Below are 17,294 nucleotides of genomic sequence, written 5' to 3' on the forward strand. Positions count from 1 at the left end.
TTGGGCCTGCATAGAGAAGAAAAGTACGCAACTCAGTTGCTTTCCAGCGATCAAGGTGTTTTAAAGACCGCAGTGGGCGAGCAAACTCCAGGCACCAGCAACTTTTCAGAGCCAGCAAGGACTCTGAAAGCTGTGCAACCGCAGAAGCTGACAGGCGATGGGGCAGCTCACCTCTTACCCACAACAACAGCAACTTTTTGGTGACTCCTATGCATACCAAGTGCATATAGTCCAAAGGAAAAGTTGAGATTAATCCAATGGGAAGCTTCTCGAGGACAGTGCTGCCAACATGGTGCTCTTTCTGAGTTTTGCGAGGAAAGTCGTCATCTGTGCGATGGGGTGCATTTGTGCTAGCAAAAACAACCCTCTGATCTACAAATTCTCCTTTTTCAGTGCACTTAGTGCAGCTGAAATAACCAGAGTGAGTCTTCACACCTAGCACAAAGGCTCGCGCAGGGGCATCGCATACAAAAGCTCTAATTTCTATAGTGAATTTTCTACCCTTTACACAAAGTCCATTCTGATACAGACTGCACATTTCATCAACAAATGGAGTCAGAAAGGTGTCTGCTGACTCTGGCTTTGACTCACCGTGGTAGCAGCCAACAACAAATACGTTGTTGTTTGAAACTCCCTCTGCACGACATAAGACAGGCCAGAACTGACTCGTAGAGCTTTTTGTTAAAGGAATTCCATCAATGAAAAATGTAAGCTTGAGACATGATGGTGCCGCTGAAATGTCCACAAGTGCCTTAAGCAGAGTCGTCAGACAGGTTTCTAGTCCTATATGTACATAACTCCCTGGTGACACAGAAATAATATTATGTTTCCTTGGTGTTCCGAGCAACGCCCTGGCATCCGAAGGCAAACTAGCAAAGCATGGACAACAGTCGTGCGTTTTCAGTTTCTTTAAGAGGTCATTGACAGCCTTGTGTCCCACCCCATTTCGTACTGCCCACCTTGTCAAAAAGTCCTTCATGCTTTCGTGACCTTTCTCATCTGAGCAGACAACACCAGAACTGCCAGGACAATCTTCACTGTGAACAATGTCAGGCACGGCCGGCACTTCTGTTTCGCATATCTCCAGACAGTCGGAATCGGAACTGGAACTGTCTCCTCGTTCTTGATTAACTGTGGATGGGTCACTTGACACAGAAAACACATTCGCGCTGATAGCTTGGGGCTGTGAACATCTCGGCACCGACCCTTGCTGGGAAAGGTTCCCCGAAACCGATTCCTCGAACGACGGTTCGGCCATCGAACGTAGGCGCCGACGCTTCTGCCAGCGAGACAGTTCATCGAAGCCTTTAGTGTGCCTCGAAGTCATAAGAAAAAGTCGAAAACTCTACCTTTTGCACTCGCAGTCTTGACGTGGCACCGCGAACAAAAGCACAGCGAACGTTCCAACGGAGCCAACGGCCATGCTTCGCCCGCTTCTCGACAGATTTTGGCGGGAAACGTGGGGTCGCTCGCAGCGCCGCCAGCGCCGGCTCTACACATGTTTTCAATGCAATCCGTTTATTAAAATACACATGCTCAAAATTTTGTATAGCAAAATTTTTACTTCTAAAAATATAATAACAAGATTTACTTATTATCTTTATGCAGCTATATACTTCAAGAGCAATAAACGTAGGTATGATGGCGCTCCTGCAATTTTTGAAAAGATGGCGGGAAAACGTGTGACTCTCGCACTACGCAAAGTACGCACAGAAAGCATCAGCGTTTCGATATAAGCGCAAGCCGCACGTCACAATTGCCTTAATTTACCCTTCCCTGCAAGATTTCTTAAGCGCCACGTACATTCGTGATCCATGTTTCTTTTTTTTAGTATTGCTTGACGCTTGCAGCACACCACATTAGTAAAGTAAGGATGTCCATATTTCAGGCTTAATGTCTGGAAGAAAATTTTTTAGAATATTATGTGTCATGCAGTCATATAATATACATTGTCTAAGATACGTCCTTAATCAAACGTCTACAAGGCATCAAACTTGAGATGGCCTCTAGACGTCTATTCTGTGGGTGTAAGAAGCCATAGTCGAGTTGAGATGGGTCAAGCTGAGTCAAGCTGTCTAGTAGCCGACATTGGTTTCCTGGGTAACGAAATATGTTTTCTTCACCCCAGAGAAAATTTTATAGCACACCTGCAGAGTCCTACTTTTCGAAGATCGCGGCGTTATCGTCCCTTCAAAGAGCAGCAGGGCGAGGAGACAGTGGCATATGAGCGCGATTTGGTAGAAGAGCCAAGAGTCGAGGAGGGTGGGGGGTGTGGGGAGGGGGAGGGGGTTGCATGGCGGAACGGTGCCGATTATTGTGTATGCATAATGTCCATGCACGCGACTCTGCAGGTAAGCGGAAACACGCTGCGTATCGAGCACTAGGGTTGCTAGTGTTCGACACAGCATAGCATAACAAAATAACAGTTAAACGGCATTTCAGACAAGCTTTGTTCTCGTTGTTTCTGCGCTCGGATGTCAGCACTAGGCGGACGCTGATCCAAACGAGGGGGAGCGCCGTGCTCGGGATGCTGCACGTAACCGGAAGGTAAGCTACGGCCTCAGAACGCTGCCTGCAAAAGCTGTGGACGACAAGATCCCGAGTTCCAATTACATGGGCTGGCGACATCGAGGAAAAGCCAACCTCAGCTAACCGGGACAGAATCTTAGTTTGCATTGTTGCCAGCGCATGTCGCGTGGCGCACAACACTCAATATGCGCAGACGAAGGAGGCACTTTATGGTTGCGTCACCAAACAACGCCCCAAGACACCTGAGTCCAGCAAGACGCCAAAGTACATTGCCTGCGAGTCGGTTGTTCGACCTCCAGCAAAAAGTGTCCATGTTCCTGAGTGACCAAATCACTGACAGACTCCACGTCAAGGGGGTCTGTCATATGCACAAGTGACAAGAAAACCCGCTACTGTGGCCAATAGTGTGTCTCCGTCGGCATCTTTTGTCGGAGTTGTGCGTGCGTTGCGCAAAATAAGGAGCTCAAAACTCACGGTGTGCCTGAACTTCATGTTTTGTTTTCAGCCCTGCGTTCGTATGTTCCAGCGATGCTGCCTGGTAACCTGAAGAGTTTCCTACAGCTGGTGCTTTCTTTTGAGTCCATAATTACCACCATCCCAGCGAACTTCCTTTCGATCTAATGTGGATGGTGTTGAACCTCATAGATCTAATATCCGCTGAATAGTGCCGTTTATAATGCAATGGAACTGTGCTGGAATTTTAAGTCGGTTAGTTGAACTGGAACTATTCTTGAAAGAGACTTGCGTTGCAGTATTGGCCCGGTCGGAAGCTGGCCTGCCAAGCGGGAGATGTTTGACTGGATATGTCGCCCATAAAAACTGCAGCACAAACTGATTACCTGCAGGAAGTGCCGCGCTTTACATAAGCAGGGAAATCCCACATGTTTCTTTAAGCGTTGCCGGTCTTTGCACTGATGACATCGAGGTAGCGGTTGTGAGAACACAGCTCGGCTTTCGAATCCTGTCTATTGTATCCGTGTACGCGACCCCCCGAAAGAAGGTAGCATTGGATTCGTTGCTACAGCAGCTCTGCGACCGCTGCCCAGCTCCTCGAAATATCTGCGGCGATGTCAACGCCCATCATGCCGTCTGGGGTGACAGGAACACGGATTCCCGTGGTTGCAAACTCGTAGGCGTTATTGACAGCTTTCACCTGTGTGTTTCCAATTACGGAAGCCCCACTTTCTTCTGGCCTCCAACCTCAGCGACAGCTATAGACCGGACTTTGCATTCACCTGACGTACGCTTGAGGTGGTCAACAGAGCCGGACCGCATGGGAAGTGATCATTATCCGAGTCTTCACGCCTTCTTTTAACATTCCTGGAGGACACTGATGTTGACTCTAAATGGTGACAGCAGGTACGGTCTATGGTCTACTGTGACTTAATGTGTGCGCAGATGGCGTCTTCTGGAGTGGAATATGTTATTGTGTGAGTGAATGTGTGCATGGATGATGGCACTGCAATGGACTATGTTCTACTGTGACTGAATATGTGTATAGATGGTGACTTCTGGAGTGGATTATGTTCTGCTGTGAGTGAATGAGCGCATAAATGGCGACTGCGGGAGTGGAATATGTATTATAATAAGTGACTGTGCGCATAGCCGGATAGATATGAGCGGTTTAGGACATTATTAACATATAAGTGGCGCCACAGTGGGTGGAACAATTGCCGGCTGAATAAGCAATAATTAAAACTCTAATGTGAGCAAGTTGGTTCATAGCTTGAAAGGAGTACGTATTTGCGCGAAAGACGGGACGAAAACGAGCAAACACAAACGACATGCACAATGCGCAACTTCCAACTGGTTTATTTCGTAGAGAGCTACACATTTATACCCTAGTGGTCAAACACAGCGATAAAAACAGTCGCATGTTCATTTCACGTCAGCATACCGCCACCACAGGTGCAGCCTGAAACATCAAACGTTCGAACAACCCCCAGCACGGCTATCAAGAAGGAAAGAAGAATCATTAGGTGAAAAATGAGGAAAGGTTACATTGAAAGAAATCGTAGCAAAACAGGGTCAACAGCAAAACCAAAAACCAAAGGCATGCCAAACCGTAAAAACTAAACATCGTAGCAATAGCAGTGTCAAATAAGGCAAAACACAAAACTAAAAACATCCGGTCAACAGGGTAAAAAACGCATTGCAACGAAGAATTCAAACCAGAATCGAAGGCTAGGCCACCCAACAACAGAACGGCCCAAAATAAAATGCAAACCTGAGGCGCAGCAAAATTTACACGTGTTCGTCTAGAAAAGTCACCTCTTTGTTAAGAAGTAAGATAGATTCAGTGCTAATGCACTTATCTCCGGAGTTAGTAATGTGAAGTGCCTCAATAATTTCCCTCTGAAGTTTGGTCTTTGCATGTGCCAATATTGTGGAGCCTCTGAGCAATGGCTTGCATTTGTGACTGATAACGTGCTCGGGAAGGCGTCGTTTTTCGTTGTTTTTTGCAGTCCTCTTGTGTTCACGCAGTCTCTCGTTGACGCACTTTCCTGTTCGTCCTATGTATACGCTACCACAAGACAAAGGAATGCTGTATACAACTTTGGTAGCGCACTCAACGTATTGTTTTACATGTTTCTTTTTACATGAATCACGCTTTCTATACCGGACTGAGCAACCATACAGCGGCGCCGTCGGGTAAAGTTGCGCGGCGCTGCCGCTCCCGCTGCTGAGGGCGCCACTGACGTAGGTGTCGAGGCGCACTGATGCGATTGCCGGCGCGAGGATGGGAGCGCTGTTATTCGCTAGCGGGATATCTGCTACTAAGCATGAATCGTACAAACTCGTTATATTTACTCGTGAAGCAGACATCCTCTGAACATTACAAGTGATCACGTTAGTTGTTAGCCAGTAACACCAACGCTATGACATGTTATGAGAGGCAGTTTCAAGATACGTGGGCATGGCTCGAAAAACTGCATGACTGCTCCGCTAGCGTAAAAGGTTATAGTACAGTTACAATGCTAGTCTACACTGCGCTAAAACAAAATTTAAGGAGAAAGACACCAACATTTATTTACACATTTCACAACAGCAGCTGTGCTACAAGAGTGGCTACTTTTACAGCTTCATGACCTTTCGTGAGAGTGGCTCCTGCCAAAACACCGGCTTATACAAATCATGCTTGTCTGTTATCGAACAGGCGTACTTTAGCAGCAGCAGTCTGATGAATCTAGTTGCCACAAGTAGAGAAAAATGTTCACGGATACTGCTGTCACTGACAAGGCACTTCAGCAACCTTGATTTACAGATGGCTGGAACAGCTGCATCGGTCAGGTTCTTCAGTGGATTTTCAAGTCGTGGGTTTTCTTTCAAGTTTGTATCCACAAACAGCCGCAGCGTGTCTAAGACACAGAGTAATTTGTCAGATGGGTAAAGCATCCCACCACGGTCCTGTTCTCGCGTGAACTGCTCGAGTGTGCTACTAGTAGGTGGCTTGGTTGTGAGTAAACAGCACTGCTCACATTCCATATGTTCACTTATCACACGAGCGATGTAGCCGCCTACATAGAACGTGGCCCACAGCTGCAATGTAGGTAGAGGAGCAGGGACATGCTGCACACCTAAGCATCCCAAGACTTCCAAAGCAACCTTTGGAAGCTCATCGATCCTCCCAAGTGCACATAGCCCTGCAGTCCTAAGTCCAGTGCTGTTGTGACTCTCATGATATAGCACGTTGCTGTGTTCAGATGTCACGCCAATTCCCGTCTTCAAGACTTTTTCTAGTCCTGAGAGTACTGACCGCACGTCAAGTTGGTCGTCGCATCCCAGTGACCACCTCAGGGTTCCGAACAGCGCTTCAATTGGGACACTGCTGAATTTACGCGTTAGTACAAAACAGAACTTCCCCTCAGCTAACAGACAGCGAATACAGGAAGCAGTCGAGTATATTGTCAGCAGAAGGGCCTCGTACGTTTCGGCTGTGAAAAAGGCACGAGGATAAGTTGCATCTTTCTTCAGGTGGTCGATATATAGCGGAAATGTAACTTCCAGCCATTCCAGCCTAGAATCATTTTTGTCGTCAAAGTGCGTGACGTCAAGAAAATTTTGCTCGATATGTTGGTACTTGTTGCTGGTGTCGTGCAGTAGGAACCACCGATGGATGTTCTTCATAAACAGTATTGTGGGTCCCGCATAGGCAAATCATGTATGGCAGCTCTGTCCTGCGTGCCCTTTCAAAAACTCCAGAGCAGATGTAACGCCTGGAGAAAGAACTTCGACAGCTCGTTTGACGTTCATTTTTTCAATATTGTTCGGAAAACATGTTTTCTGGTTAGACTCCTCACAGGTTTTACAATCCAATCTTTCTGCATTTCGTAGAGTTTCTTCAAGTGAGATGACGAAACCTCTCCTTTCTTTCCAAGGTCGCGTGCAAGGAACTGAGAGCGGATGTTTTTCAAGATGTGGCAATAATCAAAGCTTAAACAAAGCAGCCGATCAGGATTACACGAATGCTGTATCCTGTACGTGAGGAAACCGCCGCAGAGGTCCTTCATGGCACTCACGTTTGCTTTATGGTTGTCGCTCACAAGGCGCACCACCTTGAAGCCTGCCTCTTCAACCTTAGTGAGAACAAATCGCATCAATTTGGACAGCTGTGCGCCATTCAGTCCTTTCGTAAAAAAGTACGATGCTGGTATTCTGTATGAAGTAGACAGGCCGTTAATTACAAAACAAAGCAAAGAATTTGCCAGTACCGGCGCACTGTCAAGCTCGGTGGCCACACCCATGTCCACATGGCCTACGAAACTATCTTGCTGCTTGTTGTACTGCAACCTTGGCTTTATTCGCATCTCGTCGACGATGAGAGAACATACTCTGGACTGCGGCGATTCGAGCTTGTCGAGCTCTGATTTCACCCGGGCTTGTACCAAGCGAATAAAACCTGTCTCTCCAGAGGTACTTCCAATAAAGTTTTGTAGTGTGTTCCTGCTTGGAAGCTTCAACAATTTTTCCTTTCGGACATGCTCATAGGCCTTTGTAGAAAGATGCCTAAGTACAATACAGTGTCGCGCTACATCTTCCGACCATGTTGGCATTTTTCGCTTGAACTTGAAAACGTGGTTGAGCAGGAAAACTGCAGTATTGTTTTTTTCTTCCGCTTGTTCCCCAACATTACTGTCTTCTTTAAGCCTTTTCAGCTCCATTTTATATTTATCTACCGCGGTGCGAAGCCTCTCTATTTGCTTTTTTAAGTCTCTCTCCTTCCTCTTCCGCTTGATTCTTTCCACTGCCAGCCAGTTGGAAGATCTGATGTCAGCTTGCGTTGTTTTGTCGGCGCGGACGAGTTCTTTTTCTTGCTTTGTACAAATGGCTCTTGATTGGTGTTGCGTCACTTCAAAATAGTTGACACTTGTAGTTGGAGCGGCTTCAGAGACCTCACTGTCAGCATCAGACGTCGGAATTTCCACGTTCGTGCTTTCGTCATGCTTCATGAGTTCTTTCGCTGTCTTATCTTGGCTATGGTGGGGCTGAAAAGCTGCTCTTTTTCTTCCGCTTACACGGTGCCTCTCCTTCAATACTCGAGGTTGCAAGTACGACGGGTAGTCACTGAACATTGATGGTACAATTCCCTTTTTCAGACGGCGCCTTTTGCCCTCTGCGAAGTCAGAGATTTTGAAATGTTTGCTGCATACCCTTGAATAGTTGGAAGTGCAGTTAGGCGCCCAGTCATCTCTTCGTATTGCTTTCAGCCATTGCTCACACTGCACAGCTTCGACAGGGATCTCATGAAAAGAAACGCCGGGCTCCTTCTTTTTACTGTCCGACCGGCACAATGGTACGCAGCTGTATGCTATTGGGAGCTGTAAGAAGAACAATTTTGGTATCAGCTGTTACATTCATTGATTTATCGAGTCGTGCAAACAATTTTTTTTCTAAATTGAAAAACAAGGAAAACAAACATACGCGTTGCATCTTTCGGTTTTGCTCACTCTAAATCAAAGGTCACAATAGGTAAAGTTTGTGTTTTTATGTTATCAAAGAATTGCACAATTAGCCGATACACTGCAAAAAAAAATACTGCCCTGGAGCCCTTGTAACATACCACACAGACGAGCTAACAAGGGAAGAAATTAGCACCGCAAAAAATACACGTGCACATTTGATATTATTGCCTTACTGGCGCGTAAAAAATAGTTTATGGTGATGTCGTTATTTTTCACAGGCCTCATTGCGGCTGAATACGAGTTTTGCGGTTTCCGATGCAAGAGAGGGACACAACGATTGAGGTGACAACATTTTAAACTAATATAGCTTTTCATCATTCGGTTTAGCTCACTTTAAAGTAGCCACCATCACAATAGGTAAAGCTTCTGTTTCTATTTGATCACAAAATTTCACAATTAGCGCATGTTCTAAAAAAAATTGCGCAGGAGCACATCCAACTCTAACAGTTGTTACACTGAAAAGGAACTGCAGAGGCTGAACGAGGGCACCGAGAGCTGAACAAGGGAACGAGGGCACCAGAAAAACAGACCTACACTTCAGCGTCGTCTACTTCTACCGATTGCGATCTCTTCTTCTTCTACTTCCAATCGCCGTGTCACAACATAGTACGCAGGCGAGCTAGGCAGAGAAGCAATTAGCATTGGTGGTAGTGGATTTTTTTTATTAAAAATAATACAAAAAGGAGCATTTGCAGTCCAAAAAACACACGTGCACATCTCAAATTACTATTGCAGTATTGACGCGTGATAAACGCAGTTTTCTGTGCCGCCACTATTTTTCACAAGCCTCAATGCAGCTCAACACTACGCAGCGATAGCCGGAAGGATAAATCAAAGCTGGCACTTACCACTTGGTGCAATGATGTATTCCTGCGGCATCCGAAGGCACAGGAAAGTGGAAATAAGACCGTGCACTCTGCAAAAACGCCCACGTAACAACGACAGAGCAACAGCACGTGGCACGCGGCTATCCGGGCTGCTGTGGGTGCCCCAACGTCGCTGTCGCCATCTCTCGGCAGCCAGCGGCGTAACTTCTCAGAGGGGGAGGAGGTGGTGGTGGTGAAAACATTTATTTAATCATAGAGAGAGGGGTTGGGGTTCGTGACCTGAAGGGTCACGCCCTTACAACCACTAGGTGGGATGCCTAGTCAGGCACACCATAGGCGTTTGCCGCAGCCCGGGCGCGCTGCGTTAAGGCCCTCTGGGCCTCGAGGGTGCAGCAACCGGACAGAGTCGCCTTCCAGTCCTCTCGGGTGGGGTTCGGGATAGGGGGTAGGGATGGGTTCTGCTGGCAGGCCCATACCATGTGGTAGGTGTCAGACACCTCCCCACAGTGTGAGCACCGCCCGTCGAATTTAGGATCGAAATGTTGCAGAGTTGCCGGGCACAACATCGTGTTGGTGAGCAGGCGCAGGAGTACCCGCTCGTTGACCTTCCCCATCCCTTTGCATGGGGTGGGAAGAGTTTGGTGCGTGGATTTGTAATAATCGCATATTTCCTTAAAAGTGTAAATCAGATTGAAATGGAAGTCCTGGTCGGCGTCGGGTCCCGTGGGAAATGCCCGGAGAGAGAGCGCGCGGGCGGCGGCGTCGGCTGCCTCATTTCCGTGGACGCCTTGGTGACCTGGAGCCCAAACGATAGATCGGTGCGCGGGATCCGAGTCTCGGCTACAATTTTGGTAAATGCGATAAGCTAGGAGATAGTAACCCACCCTGGCGTGACGTTTCGACAAGCCCCTCGTGAGTCGGTGATTATGTATTTGGAGGAGGTGTCAGAGGCTGCCAAAGCGATGGCAACCTCTTCTGCGTGAATTGCTGACTGGGCCTTGAAAGTAAGGGCGCCTACTGTTTTACCCTCCTGGACGACCGCGGCCGTGTACCATCCCCTGGAGTCCGGGCCGGACGCATCCACGTAGAAGACTCCTGGTTTGCTCCGAAAATGGCGGTCCAAGGCTTCCGCCCGCGCCAGGCGCCTGCCATTATGATCCTCTTTGGACATATTGGTGGGGAGAGGCCGCACGTGGAGGGCGCGTCTCCAGTGTTCGAGAAGGCGGCATCTCTACTCTGTGAATTGAGTGTGCTGGATGTGTAGTCGGGCTAAAAGGCGGCGACCCGACCCTGTCTTTGTGAGACGAATGTATTGGTTGTTGAGGTGGGCCTCCCGAAGCTCCCTAAAAATGTTCACCATCCCCAGTGCCATAAGGCGGCTGGTAGAGGTAGAAACTGGGAGGTCCAGCGCTCGTTTCATGATTTTGCGGAGGATGACCTCGAGGGAATCCTCCTCCTGTTTCCGCAGGTGGAGGTAGGGAGTCGAATGCAAGATTCGACTGGTCACGAATGCGTTCGCCAGCCGCAAGGGGTCTTTGCATCGTAACCCACCCCGCTTGTTGGAAACCCGGCGGACCATGCGGCCCACCTGGTCCCCCACCTGCCGGAGTTTGGCGAGTGTTGTGTCGCAGCGTCGCTGGTTGTGTATGAAGAGTCCAAGGACTCTGATTTACTTGGATTCGCGAATGGGACCGCTTTGCAACGAGAGATTGATTTGTGTCGAGCATGTGCACGAGGGACGTAAATGCACGAATTCCGATTTCTGCGGGGAGCATTGCAGACCACAGTCTCGAGCATAGCGGTCCACTATGCTGGCGGCCGTTTGCAGGCTGGTCTCCATATCCCCCAGGCGTCCTTGCGTAGCCCAGATGGTGATGTCGTCGGCGTACAGCGCGTGCTGGACCCCTTCGACCGCACCAAGCGGGGCGGGTAGGCGCATCATCGCAATGTTGAACAGCAGAGGGGACAGCACCGCGCCTTGTGGAGTCCCCCTCGTGCCGAGCAGGAAAGGTCCGTGCTCTTCGTCCTGTATTTGGATGTATACGACAGTCTGTCCGTGAGAAATTGTTTAACATAATTGAAGGTATTGGTGCCGCAGTGAGTTTGACTCAAATGTGTGAGTATGACCTCGTGAGTTGCGTTATCGAACGCTGCTTTCAGGTCGACCGCAAGGACAATTTTATCGTTTTGGGGGTGTGTAATGGGGTTCAAGATTTCGCGGTCGAGTTGGAGCAGGACATCCTGTGCGGATCTATGTGGGCGAAATCCGAACATGGTGTCCGCGAAGGTGTTGTGTTGTTCGAAGTACTCGGACAGCCGATCCCGCACCATCGTCTCCATCAATTTTCCCACACACGAGGTGAGAGAGATGGGGCGGAGGTTGTCCGTGTCGATCGGTTTCCCGGCCTTCGGGATGAAGGTGACAAGAGCGGTCTTCCAGTCAATGGGGAGCGGGGTTTCCCCCGTCCAGATCGCATTGATGTATTCTAGAAGGCACTGGTACGCTGAATCAGGAAGGTTCGCCAAAAGTTTGACGGTGACGTTGTCCCGGCCCGGCGTGGTGCCCCTCTTCATTTTGGCCAGACCCGCCCGTAGATCGTGCAGCTGGAAAGGCTTGTCCAACTCCTAGTTTTCCCTGCCGGCGTAGGAGTAGGCCGATCTGCGGGCGTCCTGCGTTGTGCACAGGTAGCGATCCCGGAGCGCCTGTGCCAACTGCGTTGTATTTCCTTGGAATGCGTGCATGGCTTTGTGTAGTTGCTTCTGCGTTTCTGTGCGGGTATGTGTTGGGTTCATGAGGGCTCGGAAGAGCCGCCACGTGTTGCGGCTCGACATCTGCCTCGCCGCCGTGTTGCAGCGATCTACCCAGTTGGAGTCAGCGAGTTGGGCCGCGTACTCTGCTGCCTGCCGGGTGAGGTCCGCAATGCGCGCTTTGAGCTTCTTGTTGTGTTTCTGGCGCTTCCAGAGGCGCGTGAGGCCGCGGCGCGCTTCCCAGAGGTGGAGGAGGTGGTTGTCCGCGTCCGTGATCACCTCTGTAAGCTGTATCTGCTTCTCGTGGGAGCGAAGGTGCGATATGACTGACCGGGACCAGTTTGCGTATCCTTGCTCTGTGATGTTCGTGTTGGTGTCGGATGGGAAATTTTTGCGAAAGGTGGTCCAATTGGGGATGCGTGCTAGTGTGGTAGGGCGCTTTAGGGGGCGTGTATAAACAGTGGTGTTGATGATGCAGTGGTCGCTGCCGAGGGTATCCTCGGTGTTGATCCAGTCTGCGTGTCTTATGTTGCGAGTGAAGGTGAGGTGCGGGCATGTGTCTCGGGTCACCGAGTTGCCTACGCGGGTAGGAAATGCCGGGTCGGTGTGGAGGGTGAGGCCCAGTGTGGACGCCAGCTCCGCCAGCATGCGCCCGCGCACTTCCTCCTTACGATAGCCCCATAGCTGACTAGGGGCGTTGAAGTCGCCCACAATCAGTAGGGGGTCGCGCCCCGCCTCATTAAGTGCACGGCTAAAGAGGTCCGCGAAGGTCACTCGCTTCAGTTTCGGGGAGCAGTATACATAAAGTACGTGCAGGGGAGGATCCGATCGGCGAAGGGGAAGGATCCTTACCATAGCGTACGAGTACGGTATGTTGAGATCGAGGTCGATTTCGGTGGCTGTGTACGACTTGTGTACGAGGAGACACGACGAAGGGTCTCGCTGGAACGTCACGTAGTTAGTCAATTTTGCCGCCGCTCCTGGCTCCTGGAGGGCGACCACGGCGGGTAAAGCCTCGAAAGTTTCTAGGTAGAGGCGCAGGTTCGCGCGTTTCTGCCGAGCCTTGAAGCCTCTACAATTCCGCTGCGTTATGGTTACCAATGTGTGTGTTTTCGGAGGAGGGGAACGCTTATTAGGCCGTGCCGCCATCATTAGGATTAGAGGTGAGAGACGGGGGCTGATTGGACTCGGGCCTAAAGCCAGCACTGGGTGGGGCGCCACTTGGTTTGAGAGTGGGAAAGTTCTTGGCGTAGTCTCCGCTAGAGGGCGGTGGCGGTGCCTGCTTTTTCTTCTTGTTTTTCTTCTTTCTCTTCTCTCCCGTTGACTTCAGTCCGGGAGATGAGGAAGCCGCGTTGACGTTTTCCTCGAGCGAGCCGGTGGCGTTATTGCCACGTACCGCGCCGCCATTGGCTCCGCCGGTGGTGGGATCTTGTCTGTTTCCAGACTCTGGCTTTCGAATCCTCCATGTCGAGAGGGCTTGACACCGGCAAGATGAAGTCGGCGGAAATTTGCCGTGCAATCTTTCGAGCCCGTGGGGTGGCTAGTCCACAGATTGCACATGTTGGGTTGCACTCATGTGGCGCAGGGCCATCCTGCGTCACTGTGACATTTTGGCCGCAAAGGCCACACTTACATGAATTCGGGGTGGGGCAAGCGTCCGTGCGGTGTCCCACAGTACCACACTTTACCCAGGCGGGCACGGTTCGCTTGTATTCTCGGAAGGGGGTAAGTTCCCCGTTGTAGTGGACGTACCGCGGGACCACCTTACCCACAAAGGTGATCACTGCGATGGACGATTTTCCAAGGCGGCGAATGCTGGCAATCTGCCCGCCTCGCCAGGCCATTTGGGCGGTGAGCGTTGCGCTGGTTTCCTCGTCGGCGATGCCTCCGATGACGCCGCGGCATACGTCTCCGGTTTGTTGCCCGTGTACGGGCAGGGTGCCTTTGCTCGTGGTCAAACTGATATCGCCGATCAGGCGATCGGCGAGGTGCGGATTTCGTACGCCTACAACGAGCAGATTCTGCTCCCAGGCTGGGGCGATGTTGAGAATGTTCTCGGCAGCAGAGATGCCGAGGTGCGAGTTCAGAGCTTTGCCCAACTCACCACGTCGGAAGGTGTTCCGTAGGTCGGCGGTGACTGTGGGCATGAGGATAACGTAGTCTTCAGGGTGCATCTGTGGCATAGGACGCGGCTTCCACTGACACAACTGGGCTTGTTTTCTAAGTGATGAGGCAGGCCCGTGCGTGAGGCCTTGGTGCGTAGATTGGGAGGCCATCGATGGGGCAGCCTGCTTGTCGGAGCCGGCTCTGCCGCGCCGGTTGACGAGTTGGAAGAGCTCCTCGTGCTCGAAACGGGCAGGTTCCGCAGGAGCTTCAGGTTGGGTAGCTGGAACAGTCGTCCAGGCCATTTCGGAAGGGTCGTAGCCCCTGAGAGGGGCTTGAGAAGCCATCTTCAGAAGTAGCGAGGGTGTCACCGCCGCGGTAGCGACGCAGCCGTTAGGCGTAGCGTCCACTCCTCGCGGCAAAATGGAAATCTCCCCTCACAATGCGAAAATTGGGCCCACCTGGTGAAATTTGGTGGCTCCAGAGTCCTGGTGATGTTAGGAATCCACTCATTCGGTTTTTAAGAGAGGCCGAATTGATGCGCCGCAAGAACTAGCGACACTTGACGGAGTTGAGACGCTAGAACGCGAAGGGACGCATGCCATATAGGGGGAGGAGCGCCGACGACGGCCGCGGCGCGTGGAGTTGCCAGGCACAGACAGCGTTCGCGGCGCACATTAGAGGAAAATTACGCGCGCATACCTCAGCCGTACTTGCAGTGGCAGCATGAAGCTGCAGCGAGCTGCCCATGCACTTACGGTGCCTAGAGATGCCGCTAGGGGGCTTTCAGTTGCGTCTCACTGGGCCTCTTGGATTATCCGCCTCTGGCAGCCCGCGGTTGCTTGCGCGCTGCCCGAGCGCGGCGCCAGGCGCTCGATTTTCCGGGCAGCCCACTTCCGGTGGCTGCCCGGAACGCGTTCGTTTTTCTCTGGCTGGGCGGTTTCGGGCTGCCAGCCGGCGGCCAGACTCGCCAGGACGATTTTGTGCTGGCAGCGCTCGGGCAGCTAGCAGACGACAGAGAGGTGTACGGTAGCGGGAAGCTCGCGCGGCCATTTTTATATGGACTAGAAGGACCGCGGTATTTCATGCGATGTTTTGCGCGATGCAGGCGTTTGTTTCGACTAGGCCACGGTGCATATCGACTGTGTCGCCTGCAATGGCACCTTTTGCGGTAGTTCTCACTGTTTATTGATATGTTTTGCGTGCGTATGCGCGATCATATTTCGATCGTCTCACCACCTCGCAAGCACAATAGACGATATGCGAAATTGCTTGGCGGTCTGGCAACACCGCGCCCACAACTTCCGGTTTCCATCTTGGCGCGGTCGAGCTCGTCGAGCTGGTGCATCGTTTGCTATGCGTACTTTCTTCTTGCGAGTGGAATTTCAACAGGCAAGCTTCAGCTGCTGCGTTGTTTTCACAGCTGATCTTTGACTAAATGTAGGTGCTTTCAATAAGCTCCAGCTTACTCCTACCGCGTCCTCAGCTTCGCTTGAAGTCTGGCGCTGATGATCGCAATAATCGGCACTCGAAAGTGGGTTGGAAAGTCGAACCGTGACTGTGTGCTGTTGTCGTTTTAATGCTCGCATTAAAACACCAGTTCAAGCATCATGCATTATCATGGCTATTTTATTCCCAGGTGGACGTGAATTCATCTGGTAGGGTAGCGAGCGGTTATTTTGCGGTGAGTGCGCACGTGTGTTGACAAACTTCTGTGATAGTGCGAACTTTCGTTCGCGCCGACGCCAGGAGCTTCGTGCATTGCAGTATAATCACACAAGACCCTCGACCAGCTGCGTAATTCGATTCCTTTACTGTAATGTGCAATGCGCATCTGCGGTTTTCAACGTCACCGTTTCAGAGCCCGGCGTCGGTTGATTTTCGCCGCAATTCGTTGAAACCGCGTCTTGCTTAAGACGCAGTTGAAGCGAGTATTGCGGTGTTGTCAATCGATATTACCAAGAGGAAAGTGGGCATATATAATTCAAAATGTAAGCAAAGACGCAGTTTTTTTTTTTTTCAGATAAGCACTGAGCTACCGCGGCGGCTTGATTAGAGAAAGAGCGTACAGCTGTAGGTGCCTGCACGGACTCGATACGCTGGTCAAGTTGTGTGTGCAGGGGCGAAATTAGCATGTTCGGTTGCTTCCGAAACATAATTAGCTTACTCCCAAACTTAGACAAATGGCTTTGTTGCGAAGCAAGCTGTTGAAGCTTGCCACAACGATAATAAAATCTGATGGCCTGAAGCGTTTTCAGAACACTGTTGCACGAACTTTCTAGCTTAGAAATGCGTCCCTCCTTCATAATAAAGTAGCTATATTATTCGCTTCTTTTTTTTTTGGATTTTCGTCGCTGCAGATATGGAAGGTATATAGGAATCCTCAAGAAATAAAGCATTCGCACCTCAGTTTTTATACGTAGGGTGTATTGCTTCACAAAGACTCCTTAACGCGCATAACATATGCGTATGGTCCAGAGAGTTTGCTCGCCTTTCTAAAACTAATTGAACGCGGGAAAAACTTAACTGAACACGTAGCAAACTAAGCAGTAATCGGCATATGGCATATGGTATTTCGCCACGGCACGAGCGACTGGCCCGCTCAAAAAAATTACCTTCTCTATTACGTTGTTCAAGTATGCGTCTATATATATTCACGCCCGACCGGGGAGTTGATAAATGCACGAAATCGGCTTCTAATTTTGATCAGAAACAACGAAGGCTGTGGTCCCTATCCTAATTTAAACGCAAATCACCTCGAAAGCTTTGTCAAAAGTCAGCGCAGAAAGCGAAAGCTGCGCACTGATCCGCGTGCTGACACCTCGCATGGCGTTTTGTGTTACTAAAACGTTGGGACGGAGTAAAAAAATAGAAAAGCGAAAAGCTGGAACGCACCTAGTTCTGGCACGCATCGTAGTGTTTTTTCACAGTGGAGAGGGTAGCGCAACACTGCATCGGCATTTTACTTTTCAAAAGAAGCGCAGCCGTTTTAACCCAACGCTGGGCAGCGGTTTCGTTTTCTGTACCGTGCCAACATGGAGGACTTAGTTCTCGGAGCGTCGAGAGATGGCGCTGCGCATTTCGCATATCGTCTATTGCTGGCTTCATATTACGATCGCATACT

At 50.4% G+C, this 17,294-nt stretch overlaps 1 pseudogene; it reads right to left on the reverse strand.

The window, feature by feature from the left end:
- Positions 1-5,604: 5,604 nt before the first annotated feature.
- Positions 5,605-7,337, reverse strand: LOC149369998 (uncharacterized; annotated as a pseudogene).
- Between the last annotated feature and the right edge of the window lie 9,957 nt (positions 7,338-17,294).

Source organism: Amblyomma mixtum, chromosome 1, assembly GCF_055824585.1.
Source record: "Amblyomma mixtum isolate Tamu chromosome 1, ASM5582458v1, whole genome shotgun sequence".
Lineage (NCBI taxonomy): Eukaryota > Metazoa > Arthropoda > Arachnida > Ixodida > Ixodidae > Amblyomma > Amblyomma mixtum.